Source organism: Callorhinus ursinus, unplaced genomic scaffold (genome assembly GCF_003265705.2).
Source record: "Callorhinus ursinus isolate GAN/ISIS: 27379988/994484 unplaced genomic scaffold, GSC_fseal_2.0 scaffold51, whole genome shotgun sequence".
In the NCBI taxonomy this organism is placed as follows: domain Eukaryota; kingdom Metazoa; phylum Chordata; class Mammalia; order Carnivora; family Otariidae; genus Callorhinus; species Callorhinus ursinus.
Genome location: NW_027397113.1, coordinates 8,224,007 through 8,238,054, shown reverse-complemented (window position 1 = coordinate 8,238,054; position 14,048 = coordinate 8,224,007). Strand labels below are relative to the sequence as shown.

Below are 14,048 nucleotides of genomic sequence, written 5' to 3'. Positions count from 1 at the left end.
GGTATTATATGCAATGAATCGTTGAACATTACATCCAAAACTAATGGTGTACTATATGGTGGCTAACTGAACATTAAAAAAAAAAAAAAAACTATCCAGAAGAACATGGGTGGCTCAGTAGGTTAAGCATCTGCTTTTGGCCCGGTCATGACCCCAGGGTCCTGGGAAGGAGCCCCTTGTCAGGCTCCCTACTCAGCAGGGAGCCTGCTTCTCCCTTCCCCTGTCCTTTGTCCCTCCCCCAGCTTGTGCATGTGCTCTCTCTGTGTTTCTTTCTCTCTCAAATAAATAAAAGTAAAATCTTAAAAAAAAAAAAAAGACCTATCCAAAAAGTCTCTGCTTTCATCACTAAAGTCCTTCATTTGCCTTTTGAAAGGAGATTGGCAGCAATGGTCCACTGGGGGAAAGCACACACATAAGAACATCACCTTCTTCCCTATTTCTAGTCTCTCCCTAAGTTAGTATTGATCTTGGCAACCTGTGCTCCAGCTGAATGATGGGAAGAAATGAGTCCCAAATAATCCAAACAGGAAATACTACATTTGTGAGTATTTAATTCATCTCTTTGTCTCTCTTATCAATTTCTTTTTCACTTTGTTAACTTGAGCCTACTTTTTTTTCCTCTTGTTTCTATTAGCTTCCTATTGTCCCTGTTTCAACTTATGTGGTTTCTCTATTTCTATTGTATGAGGCTGTCCTGTGTCTCTCTTGACACCAAGAGACACACTGTTTGCTTTCCTTATCCTGCCAAATACCAAGTGCTCCAGAGCCTCTGTACATGCTGTTCCCTCTGCCAAGAACACACTTTCCCAGATCTTCCCCTTGATATCATGGTCCACTCATCCAGGCTTTAAGGTCCATCCTCCTGTAGCTGGCCTGGACGTCTGTACAGGACGCTGCCCCTCATGGTTATCTTGTTGTTCTGTACAGCAATCACTTTCTGATGTCACTCATTCAGCTATAGGCTTGTTTTTGTCTCCCCTGTGAGAAGCCCCACAGGGTCAAAGTCCTGGTGGAACACCTGAATCTGGGGCACACAGCACAGACGCCGGTCATGGGGGAAGCTCATGGTTACTGTTGAGCAGTGGGTGGGTGGATAGGTGGTTAGATGGAAGAAACCTCCCATTTATTCATAATTACCTTGTTTGAATAAGCTTTTGTTTTGTTTTGTTTAACATTTTATTCATTTATTTGACAGAGAGAGACAGAGACAGAGAGCACAGGCATGGGGATCGGGAGGCTTCTCCCTGAGCAGGGAGCCTGAAGTAGAGCCTGATCTCAGGACCCCGACAACATGACCCGAACCGAAGGCAAACGCTTAACCAACTGAGTCACCCAGGTGCCCCTGGATAAGCTCTTTACAGAGTATCTGTCATTCTTGCAAAACCAGAGGTGGTATTATTCCTGCTCATTTTAGAAACGAGGAAAAGGAAGCCTGAAATGACCAGCAGTTTCACTTGCCCAAGGACACTTTGTGATTAGGTGTTGCATCCAAGATTTAATTCCACTTCTGCTTGAACCCAGACCTGGTCACCATTCCTCCACTCAGCACTGTCTCTGCTGAGCAACCTCTTGCTCTACTGCTTCACACCATTCTTTGAATTGGTGGGGGAAAAAACAGCTAAAAAACTTATGGATTTACGATAGACTGAATTTATGAAATTGAGTTAATTAAATGAGATATTCTTTGTAGAAAAGAGCCTTCAAGGAGAATAAGACATTGTGTTTCCCAAACACAAGCACCTTCCTAAACTGTCTATGGGCTAGGGAAGTCTGCCCTCCAAAGGACATATGTGGAATTGCACTGAGCCCAGATGTGCCCTAAGCCAACAGGAGCAGAACACGGGATAGGAACCTTTATGGACCTTGAGGAAGGAGGATGGGTATGAGGAGGATATGAAGACCACAATAATAATAAAACAACAAAGAGGACAACACAGGCTCACTTTGCTGTAATCTGATTAGTTAGCAAGCACTTTCGCATTAATTTCATCTACAGTCATGTATCGTTACTGAGTTCCAAAATTGTTTTGGGTCCAACAAGCTCTGTCTCCTTGGTTTCTACAAATGGAGCACAGGCTGGCTGAGTTGCAGTTGATTCTTGCTGTCATTTCCTGGTCCAAAGCCAGGTTCATCGTGTGATTCATTCCTTCATTTATGGGAGGGATTAAGGTAGTGAGCAGGAGAATAAAAGGAGGACTCCTAGGGGCCCACCGCCAAAGTTCTTTCCTTCCCGACAGACCAGCCAACCAGAGCTGCCCTCAAACGTGAAGCTGCTGAGAGTCCTTGTGCTGATTGCCCTCCCCCTTTACTGCTTTGCAGGTGATTTCTATGCAGGGAGGACAGGCTTTGGGCTGAAGATTGTGTCACAGCCCTCTGGAAGACCTCCTGTTCCCCACACTCCAGTGCAGAGCATCTCATTTCTCCAGCGTCTTCGTGTTTCATGGTTTCTAGTGTTTGGCTTCTCTGGGCTATGGAGGTAGTGTAGGGGTGGGGAGGGGGCACACATGGTTTCAGGCTTAAAGGAAATCCTAGATCCTGAACTTACTCTGCTAGAATTGAGAACTCAAGATCATTCACCATAATCTCTCTGAATATGTGTGTCTACTGGAATGTGAGAAGATGACCAACATCCTAAGGACACCAACAAAGGGCTTCATACCTACGTAACTGAGACCACTTTCACATGTTTTCTTCCAGGTTCTGGATGCTAGTTTCTAGAAGAGGTGGTTAACAAAACAATCAATTCTCAAGTGAGCATGGATGAATACCAAAACTTACTTGAGCCCTTCTCATCTGGTCCTGCAACTGACCAAGCCCTAGCACAACTGAAGCAATGTTTTCTCAGCCAGTCAAACGAAACTCTGAGCAATGTTGGAGTGATGATGGTAACTATGGTTTCTTCTAATGAGCTTTCAAACCACTGATCAGGGACAAGCAAACTCTAAGTTTGTCACTCATTATGCCACATCAAGTGTTACACATGTCTTCTTTTATTTCAGTGAATTTAATTGTGGGTGCATGTGAATCCTTTGACATCCAGAAAGCCAGCCAAGGTTCCAGTACTGACTTGCCTCTTCACTTTGTGGAATCTTTAGGGAATGGAAATAAAAAGGTCAAGGTGGGAAAAGAACACACACACAAACACACACACACTTTCTATCAAGGTTTAAAACATCTGATTCTCAAGAAGTTCCTCACTTGTAGAAGCGATCAGCAAAATAGATCCCCTTCTTCATAGAAACAAAGAGGAAAATGTTCATAAGAATGTTTTTTATTTAAATTCAATTAGCCAACATATAGTACATGATTAGTTTTTGGTGTAGTGTTCAATGATTCATTAGCTGTGTATACCACCCAGTGCTCCTCACATCACGTGCCCCCCTTATTACCCATCACCAGGCTAACCCATCCCCTCACCACCCTCCTCTCCGTAACCCTCAGTTTGTTTCCTGGAGTCCAGAGTCCAGAGTCTCTCATGGTTTGTCTCCCTCTCTGATTTCCCCCCCCTTCAGTTTTCCCTCCCTCCCCCTGTGGTCCTCCGTGCTATTGCTTATGTTCCACATATGAGTGAAACCGTATGATAATTGTCTTTCTCTGCCTGACTTATTTCACTTGGCATAATCCCCTCCAGTTCCATCCATGTCCATGCAAATGGTGGGTATTCATCCTTTCTGATGGCTGAGTAATAGTCCATTGTATATACGGACCACATCTTCTTTATCCATTCATCTGTTGAAGGGCATCTCGCCTCCTTCCCCAGTTTGGCTATTGTGGACATTGCTGCTATGAACATTGGGGTGCATGTGACCCTTCTTTTCAGTACATTTGTATCTTTTGGGTAAATACCTAGTAGTGCAATTGCTGGGTCATAAGGTAGCTTTATTTTTAACTTTTTGAGGAACCTCCATACTGTTTTCCAGAGTGGCTGTACCAGCTTGCGTTCCCACCAACAGTGTAAGAGGGTTCCTCTTTCTCCAACATCCTCTCCAATGTTTGTTGTTTGCTGTTTTGTCAATTTTAACCATTCTAACTGGTGTCAGGTGGTATCTCATTGTGGTTTTGAAGTCAAAAAAAGTCATATCCCTGATGACAAGTATTTTTTAATAGAATCCAGAAGAACCCACTTGAAGAAGACTCTGTACATCTTATTAAAAGAATTTAGAATGCACTTTCAAGCAATCACAATGTGTTAGTATACATGATCAGATTCCTTGACCATAAATTTAAGACCCCATGATGGCAAGTAGAGATCATGGGTATGAATCTGCCATGGGGGGTGGAATTGCATAAAAGAACAGTCAGTACTGTGTTTGTTCTCTGTATTTCATTCCCTATCCTAATATGCCATTGAAAACCTTCCAGAGTAGACAATGTAGAAATATTGCCAAAGCAAAAGGTAATAGTGTCCCCCACTGAGAAGATGCTAACACAGGGCACAACTTGGATGAACCTTGAGCACATTATGATAAAGGAAATAAGCCAGTAAAAAAAGACAACTATTGCATGAGTTCATTTACATCCATTTTCTAGAGTAGCCAATCTCCTATAAACAGAATGTAGAATAGTGCTTTCAGGGGCTGGGTGGTATGGGAAATGGGGATGTTCAGTGGGTATAGAGTTTCACCATAGCAAGATGAAAACGTTCTGGAGATTGGTCGCACCACAATGTCAATACACTTAACACTGCTGAACTATATACTTAAGATGATGAAAATGGCCAATCTTACGTTATGTGTATTTACCATCAGAAAACATTTTAAAGCCTGAAAAACCCTGCAACCAAAGATAGTGGAATTTTTTCTTTAAAAACCTGATTAGACTGACCACTTGGAGTGCACATCTCCATTATTTTCTGGGTCTCAAAGGTAATGGTTTCAGTTTCAGACTGTTTTCGGTATTTCTAACATGTAAGGCCACACCAGAGCTCAAAAACTTCACATTTTTTTGTATATGAGCCGAAACTTAACAATTCTTTGTTGAAAACTGATAATACACACAGCATATTTACAGGATATGATATTTCATGGAATAGGAAACATGAAGAAAAAAGTATTACCGAGACCCCTGATGGGCAGAGATCTGGCAACAGCAGCACCTCTCTGGAATCAATAAAGTCTCTGGATCGTTAGAATGAGAAACAAGATCATTCCAATCTTAATTCAAACACTGACTTTCTTGGATACCAGATGTGTGTGGACAAACCCAGAACACCCAAGGAGAAGAAGTGTTTCTTTTTCAACTTTCCTTTCTAACAGAGAGCTGAAAATCTGATCGATGTCTCTGTTTTTGTTTTCCAGAACACAATATATCAAAGTAGGTGGTGTGCTGAAGTTTTAACCTTCCACATGACCTGAGGCACCGAGGACTACAGAGAATGGTCAGAAACTATGGATTCATATGAACCACGAGTTTCCTTTCCTTTTTGTCTTTTGATCTATAAACTGCAAGACAATTGTTGAAACCTTGAGTACATTTTCATTTCAGTAAAGTATCTGCAAATGGAAAGTTCTGCTTATGTGATCTGATCAAAATGGAGGCTTTAGAGAGCCTCTTCTATCACACGTACGTGTGCCCACACAGCACAGAGAAGCTCATGCCTAATTTTTCATTGGAGAACACATAGGTGAAGGACTGAGGAATCTGAAAAGCACTTTGTTTGTCCCCATGTGTAGCCCTACAGGGTCCTCTCTCTGAAAATGTGCTCTTCCACACTCTTGGCCGCCATTTCCCTTGGGACCTTGTGGGAAGATCTCCAGACTTAGGTTCCGGTGTTTGGGCCCTGTGCAGTTCCCTGAGACACTGCAGTCTTGGTCTGTGTTGTGAGCCCAGCTCGCCGTGGCTAGGCCTCTCTCAGCTCCTGCCCCGGATCCAAGAGTGCAGGGCCAGGACTAGAGCCAGGGAGAGACATGACTCATACAAAGCAAGGGTGAATCCTATCTTGATTTTAAATTTTGAATATGTAGCATTCATTTTGATTCTTGAAATATTTCATTAAAATGTGATTTGCCCTACTTACTGAGATTGGGGTGCCTCCCTGAAATTGTGTGGGCACCCCTAGTCCTCTCTGTGTAAGTGACAGTGTGGTCCAGTCTCTCCACCATGATAACCTACAAAGCCAGGTAGGTTGAGGAAAATGTGTGTGTTTTGTAGGAATAAGGCAAAGCCAGTAGTTTTTATACTGAACCATAGCTCTCCTTACTTTTATCCATTCCCACATTCCGGTCATCAGGGATAAGATATTGCCACCTCTTCTGCTCACTACTCACAGGGTCCCTCTTCTCTTCCTTCATGGACTATCCTGTCACCCCGAAAGAGCCTTGACCCTAACTCAAGACTTTCTCAACTTCAACCAGGGCTGACTTCCACCAGGCATAACACATACAGAGCATTAGTCACATGGTACTTTTAGGATTCCACAAAAATTTATAATTTCTTTAAAAATATTAACCGAAAGTGACTGTAGTAATAAAGAATATATACCAATAAACCAGAGTGGAGTATATTATCTTTATACTGATGTAGTTTTTTTTTTTAAAGATTTTATTTATTTATTTGACAGAGAGGGACACAGAGAGAGAGGGAACACAAGCAGGGGGAGTAGGAGAGGCAGGTTTCCCACGGAGCAGGGAGCCCGACGTGGGGCTTGATCCCAGGGTCTTGGGATCACGACCTGAGCTGAAGGCAGACACTTAACAACTGAGCCACCCAGGCGCCCCTATCCTGATGTAGTTGTAAGATATGGTACTAATATGCTTTTTACTGAAACTGGCCCAAAGTATCTAGGACTTACAAATGTCATAATGAGTCCCTCCCCTCTTTCTTCTCCCAAACACCTCAGGATCTGTGATGCCATTAGACCCAGGCAGAAGGACCCTTCCCAGGACCCACAGCTTAAAAGATTCCCCCTATTAAACAGACACACACACACACACACACACACACACACACACACACACACACATTTATTAACTCATGGACCATACACAGTTCTCAGTGCTCTGGGTGCACCCTCACTGGGGAGGGAAGCTGCAAAATCCCTCTCTGCCTCTCAAAAATGGGGACCTCAGTCCACCCTCTCTCTCTTTCGGACCATCAGAGGAGAGGAAAAAGAAGAGATTCAGCTGTAGGAACTGGAGATGGGCATACAGATACGCAGAAATTTGCTTCTGTTGAGATGAATCCTGGCCCATTTGATGAAGGTGTCTACATATTGAACAGAGCAAATATCATGCAAGAATTGGTAATATAGGTTATTGAATGACTAGAATAGTATAAAGGGAAGATGAAGGATGCCCAATGAGTGATCATTTGAAAAGACAATACTAACTCTAGAACTGGGAAAATAAGAAAAAAGGAGAAGATTGTAAAGTAAATGGAGTAGCACATCAGCAAAAGTGTCTATGAGTAAAACTATACGGATGTTCTACTACACATATTATTGCAACATTTCTGTAACTTTGTGGGGTGTTTTGCAATTTTTTCTTTCAAGATTTTATTAAAATTCAAGATACTTAACATATAGTGTAGTATTATTTTCAGGGATAGAATTGAGTGATTCATCACTTACATATAACACCCAGTGCTCATCACAAGTGCCTTCCTTAATGCCCAGCATCCATTTAGCCCATCCCCCACTCCCCTCCCCTCCAGCAACCCTCAGTTTGTTCTCTAAAGTTCAGAGTCTCTTATGATTTGCCTCCCTCTCTGTTTTTATCTTATTTTTCCTTCTCTTCCCCTATGTTCATCTGTTTTCTTTCTTAAATTCCCTATATGAGTAAAATCATACGGTATTTGTCTTTCTCTGATTGACTTCTTTTGCTTAGCATAATACACCCTAGTTCCATCCATTTCTGTGATTGTGAAGTTATTTCCAAGTACAAAGTTAAAAACTGTATTCCTGAGGCAAAGATGGATTATGCTGAACACAGCTTCTTCATTCAGGTTCCTGATAATGAGTGATGTTGAGCATCTTTTCTTTTTTTTTAAATTTACTTTTAAAAGATTTTATTTATTTATTTGTCAGAGAAAGAAAGGCAGGCAGAAGGAGAAGCAGGCTCCCCACTGAGCAAGGAGCCTGATGCTGGACTCAATCCCAGGACCCTGGGACTACGACCTGAGCCAAAGGCAGATGCTTAACAGACTGAGACACCCAGGCATCCCTGTCGAACATCTTTTCATGTGTCTGTTGGTCATCTAGATGTCTTCTGCCCAGTTTTTAATTGGATTATTTGATTTTTATGGTGTCCAAGAGAATATTCTCAACAATGAGTTTTCCTTCTTTTTGTCTTCAATAGAGTTTTTTGGGGTTTTTTTTAGAGTAGATTTGGCTCACGGCGTAATTGAGCAGAAAGTGCAGAGAGTTTCCACACATCTCCTAAAATCACACACATGCACAGCTTCCCCCACTATCAATATCCCCCACCTGGTGGTACATTGGTTACAGCTGATGAACCTCTGTGGACACATCCTTATCACCCAAAGTCCATACTTTATCTTAGGGTTCACTCTTGGTGTTTTACAGGCTATGCCTTTTGTGAAATGTATGTGATAAACACCCACCTTAGAGTACTGAAGAGTTTCACTGCCCTTAAAATCATCCGAGCTCTGGGCGCCTGGGTGGCTCAGTTGGTTAAGCGACTGCCTTCGGCTCAGGTCATGATCCTGGAGTCCCAGGATCGAGTCCCACATCGGGCTTCCTGCTCAGCGGGGAGTCTGCTTCTCCCTCTGACCCTCTTCCCTCTCGTGCTTTCTATCTCTCGTTCTCTCTCTCTCTCAAATAAATAAATAAAATCTTAAAAAAAAAAAAAATCATCCGAGCTCTGCTAATTGGTTCCTTCCTCCCCCCACCTCTGACAACAATTGCCCTTTTTAACGTCCCCATTGTTTTGATTTTTCCAGAATGGCTGCCATTGAATGCAGCAATCCTGTAGAGCCCTAAGTCCCATTGAGACTCCAGAGCCACTCAATGGGAGAAGCCTGGGCTCCTGAATGATTGGATTCAGTCTGGATGTGTCATGGACAGGCCCTGGTAACACCCTGCTCCAGGTCAGTGTCACATTATTTACAATGTCCAGCAAAGAGGGGCATGTTATCCATGATATTGTCTAGAAAAACTAGCTCATGGTGATCATTCAAAGCAGTTGATTTTTATTTCATTTCGTTGTCATTTTTAAATCCTCCACAAACAGTGCACAAATTCATTGTCCATACCCCATGGGAACACTCCCCACACTATACCCTCAACCTCCAGCACATCAAGGAGCATCTCCCTTCTCTTGGCCAACTGCATTGCACTGAGATGTGCTAATAATAAGCCATTATTATCGGAGGGAGAAGCATGTTCTCCATGAGTAGGGAGCCTGATGCAGGGTTTGATACTGGGACTCCAGGATCATGACCTGAGCTGAAGGCTGATGCTTAACTGACTGAGCACCCCCATGCACCTTGAATAATGGTTTTTAAATAATTATTTTAATAGCATTTTTAACACATTGGAATATACAGTGTGTAGTAATTCTTAAATCTGGTTTTCCTCTCTTCAGTTTCTCTCACCTCTTTGGTCTCTACTCAAATGTCTCTTTCTCACAGAGAAGAGTAGAGTTTTTGGATCTTTACAAGTCTCAGTGTCTACCTCAATAGAAGACAGCAGGTGTTACATATCTATCCGCAGTCTTTTTTTTTATTTAAATTCTGTTTAATTAACATATAGTGTATTATTAGTTTCAGAGGTAGAACTTAGTGATTCATTACTTGAGTATAACACCCAGTGCTCATTACATCAAGTGCTCTCCTTAATGCCCATCACCCACTTACCCATCCCCCCACCCACCTTCCCTCCAACAACTCTGTTTCTTTCTTTTTTTTTTAGATTTTACTTTATTTTATTTTTACAGAGAGAGACCCAGTGAGAGAGGGAACACAAGCAGGGGGAGTGGGAGAGGGAGAAGCAGGCTTCCCGCAGAGCAGGGAGCCCGATGTGGGGCTTGATCCCAGGACCCTACGACCATGACCTGAGCCGAAGGCAGACACTTAACAACTGAGCCACCCAGGTGCCCTTCTCAGTTTCTTTCTTATAGTTCAAAATCTCTTATGTTTACCTCCCTCTCAATTTTCATCTTATTTTATTTTTCCTTCCCTTCCCATATGTTCATCTGTTTTGTTTCTTAAATTCCACAAAGTGAAATCGTATGGTATTTGTCTTTCTCTGACTTATTTCACTTAGCATAATACACACTATCTCCACCCATGTCATTGCAAATTACAATATTTCATTCTTTTTGATGGCTGAGTAATATTCCATCATATATATATATATATATATATACATATATATATGTGTATACACATATATATACATGTATATATATATATATATAAATCTAAAAAGTCTAAAATAATCAACATGCCAAAGTAGCACATTTGGGGGCAGTCTGCCCTTGGCCCCTACAAAAGGCAAGTTCAACAAGAGGTTTGTTGGTGAATGACTCTGATGTAAGAATTGGTCCATGGGAGGACCCAGTCTAAGGACGATCAATGAGAGAAATGGGTTCCCAGGCAAGTCCAGATGGGAGATGATGAGGAAGTGGCAATGGAATTGAAGAAAAGACCTTTCCAGATGACAGTACAAAAAAAGAACCATCAACAAAGAAATGGGAGCTCCAATACGATCTGACTTGCATTGCATCGTGTATTTACTGTCTTGGGTACTGGAGATTACTGTAAACTATGGGGGTGGGGGTGGCAACCAGAAGCACTGAGGATGGAAGCATGTAAATTATTCCCTTCAATGGGGCAGGCAGCCCTCTCTATATGGGGACCTAACAATCCCACTGAACCTGAAGCACTAAGCAGTATCACTCCAAGAACTTGCATCCCACTGGGGATGGAGATTCTCCATGGTTTATGATAAAGGAAGGAATTATGGAATTTCACTTAAAAGCCAACATGGGCACGTTGATGTGATTAGCACTGGGTGTTATACGCAACTGATGAAACATTGAGCACTACATCTGAAACTAAAGAGGTACTATATGTTGGCTAATTGAATAAAAAAAAAAAGCCAACATGGGTGGAGATGTGATAGATGTGGAGGTGTCAGAGGGATGAAACAGATACTATGAATCCTGTTCATTGGTTGGCATTTAAATGAGCATACTCATGGGAACACAAATAAGCAAGTGTTTTCCTGAGGTTTAGGGTTTAGGCAAAGAAGAGTAGGGTGATACGGATGCTCAGCTTTCATGGAATAGATGTGATTCCTAGGGAGGACCACAAGATGTCTCCCTCCCAGGGGCAATGACCTAAGCTCCACATCCTTGTTTTGGATTACTCTGCACCCTCCTTGATCACCAGGACAACTCCTATTGATCCTTCAAGTCTCAATGGACCACTGGACACCTTGTTTAGGAACCCAGGATTGACATTCCAGAAAACATTAGTACAGTCACTCTCTCTCCAACTCCCTCTCTTTGCTGAATATTGGTGTTTACTAGGGAATGTGACAAGTGGAAGAGGAGGCAGACACAATTTTGGTATCAAAGCAATCATGAAATGAAGCAATGGGAGGTTAAATGAGGACAGTTATGATGGCTTTCACAGTGTTTACTCTAAGCCCTCAGGACTTATAGGAGATGCTCTAAGGCTGTACTTGGAGAAATTGAATGGACCAAAGAACCACCTAAATCATCACCACATTTCAACCTCAGCAAAGCATTCATCGAAATTCTCTCCCATTCCAAGAGTGTTTAGCCAGCCTAGAGGGAAGAGGTTTTATAAAAAGTCCTGTCATCCCTCCCTTGCAAACAGATAACTTAATGCTGGTTTAAATCTCATTTATGTTACTAAAATATTTCTAATATTCACAAGCTCCTTGCCTTTGTCTGTTTAAGTCAGCTCACTCTGCACATCTTGAGTGGAGGATGCTAACATTTTCATCGCTGTTTTTCTTGACCCAAGTCAGCATAGATTATGTGCTCAATCATGATAAATTAATAGAATCAATTTGCAGAATTTGTTCTGGTGGTAGGAATTGGAGAGTTGCATTATCTAACTGGGGGATGGTTTGTCTTTCTCACTGACTTCTCATTGTTCCGAGGCATTCAATAACAACTGGGACTCTGAACCCTGCAACTCCTACCCAGGGAATGAGACAAAAGAGGGATGGAATGAAAAATCCTGAAAGACAATTTGAGGTCACTTCCAGAGAGGGTTCCTGTTCATGGCTTGAAAGAACCCAGGCATTCGAGTAGAAAGAACTGGTCCAGAGCCCCTGCAAATAGCTTCAGCCAACCTGGTTTCAGCTGGTTTCAATTTCACCCCTTTTGCCCCAGAAGTCCATGTTGTTTGTGTTGTTCAGTTTCTAGCATGCAGTGAGATCAGGTCTTCATGTTCGACCCCGTGCAAAGTTGTTGAAGGCTGACTATTGCTCTAGCATAGGTACTTTCTTTATCTTCATGTCACACCCTCCAAGAAGGCTCCCTGAATTTCCTCTGGTTAGGTGGTCATTTGCCATGCTCCCCTAATTCATAAAGAACTGTCCTTCCTGGGCTTCTGTGAGTCATGGAGACACCAGTTCTACAACCACTGCAAGAGGTGATGTCAAAAGCTTGACATGACCTCTGTTTTCTTCCCACCTTTAAACTCCCATGAGTGCCTTCCATTGGAGAACCACACAAGGCAGCACTGGCAAGTGCTGGGATATGTAACTCACAGGCCTTCAGTTCTAGTGGTAGGGACATGAGTAGGACGAAGCAACTCTGGAACTAAGAAAACATAGAGCTTATCTGTCACACAGTGATTTAATCTACAGACCCTGGGTATTATTTTCAGCCTGATGGAGACCACTTGTCTGGCCTATGGAAAAGTTAATAGCTGGTAAGTTTGTTGCCTACAACATAATAAGCATGACTTACTTGCATAATAAATACATCAACTAACATACCCATAAGCTTTATTGGTCAATACCTGTGTACTAGGAAATGCTGGCATAAGAAAAGTCCCTTGATATCTCATGTCTTATGTCTTACTCCCAGAGTGGCAGATCTACCATGAGAGATTTGAGGAAGATACTAAAGCTATGGGCACATAAATATTAGAGCAGAATGGAGATTAAATAGGATCAATGCCCACAGGGCAGAAATTACTTTACTGTCTATTTCACTACAAAAGACTATTCAAGAAGAACGGTCTTTATGGTAAACAAAATGTAAAGGTAAGCTAAGTAAATAGTCTTGAGAATCCTGCAGTGAGTATGATTTCATCAGTTTCCTGGCACACCTCACAAGTCCGGAGATTATTTGGCCTCTTCTTTATGCAGCTTGTCCAAAATTTAGAAACAACTTTACTCAACCTGTTGTTGATGCCACCCAGTAACTACTTATCTCCCTAGGCTAAAGATGAAGAAAATCTGCTTAGTTTTGTCATCTTAAGTGGCATCTGAGTACCATTTACTTAAGTGTTTGCAGAGGATTCAAGCTCCCCCCTGTTTGGGAGGTTCCTCTGATGAGGTGAGACTTGCTGTCCTCAAGGCTCTCCTTCATATGTGGGCCTGACTTACAATGAGATGCATGTACCTCAGGGATGGACCAGCACACATACCTGACTGTGGGGATGGTCAAGAGGAATTGTTAGCACCTGGCCTTGACTGCTACAAGGGGCCCCCTCTGGAATTGCTCTCTGTAACATTTGTTACTCAGATAGAACACATGTATTCTGACAGAATCTCACCTTGGTCAGGTAGCCTTGACTCCAGCTTAAAATGAGCTTGAAATGAAAAGAGAGTCCTTGACATTCAAGTTGTCTTCTCATAGCAGAAGAAAATTGCTGGAGTTCTACCTGGAAATTTCCTGGGCCCATGACAGTTTCATATGTGCGGTGCTTCACAGCTCATTCTAATGCAGGCTGTACATTTCTTGTATCATCGAGAGGGCTTTAGGTCACTATAGGCTTGTTAGGTATGATTTATTTAGTCTATAATGTGCCTTGATTTGGGAATGACCTTGCCAGAGCTCTGGGATTGGGATATGATATGTGGTTGTAATCTTATGTTT

At 42.3% G+C, this 14,048-nt stretch overlaps 1 non-coding gene across 2 annotated transcripts; it reads left to right on the top strand.

Annotated features, from left to right (window-relative positions):
- Positions 1-413: 413 nt before the first annotated feature.
- On the top strand, positions 414-6,444 carry LOC112829260 (uncharacterized). 2 transcript variants are annotated; one of them, XR_012375423.1, is made up of 4 exons: positions 414-541; positions 2,238-2,319; positions 2,698-2,885; positions 5,298-6,444. It is a non-coding gene; the product is annotated as an uncharacterized protein (transcript). The 2 variants fall into 2 exon arrangements; XR_012375424.1 differs by lacking the exon at positions 2,238-2,319 and having other exon boundaries at positions 439-541.
- The last annotated feature ends 7,604 nt before the right edge of the window (positions 6,445-14,048 follow it).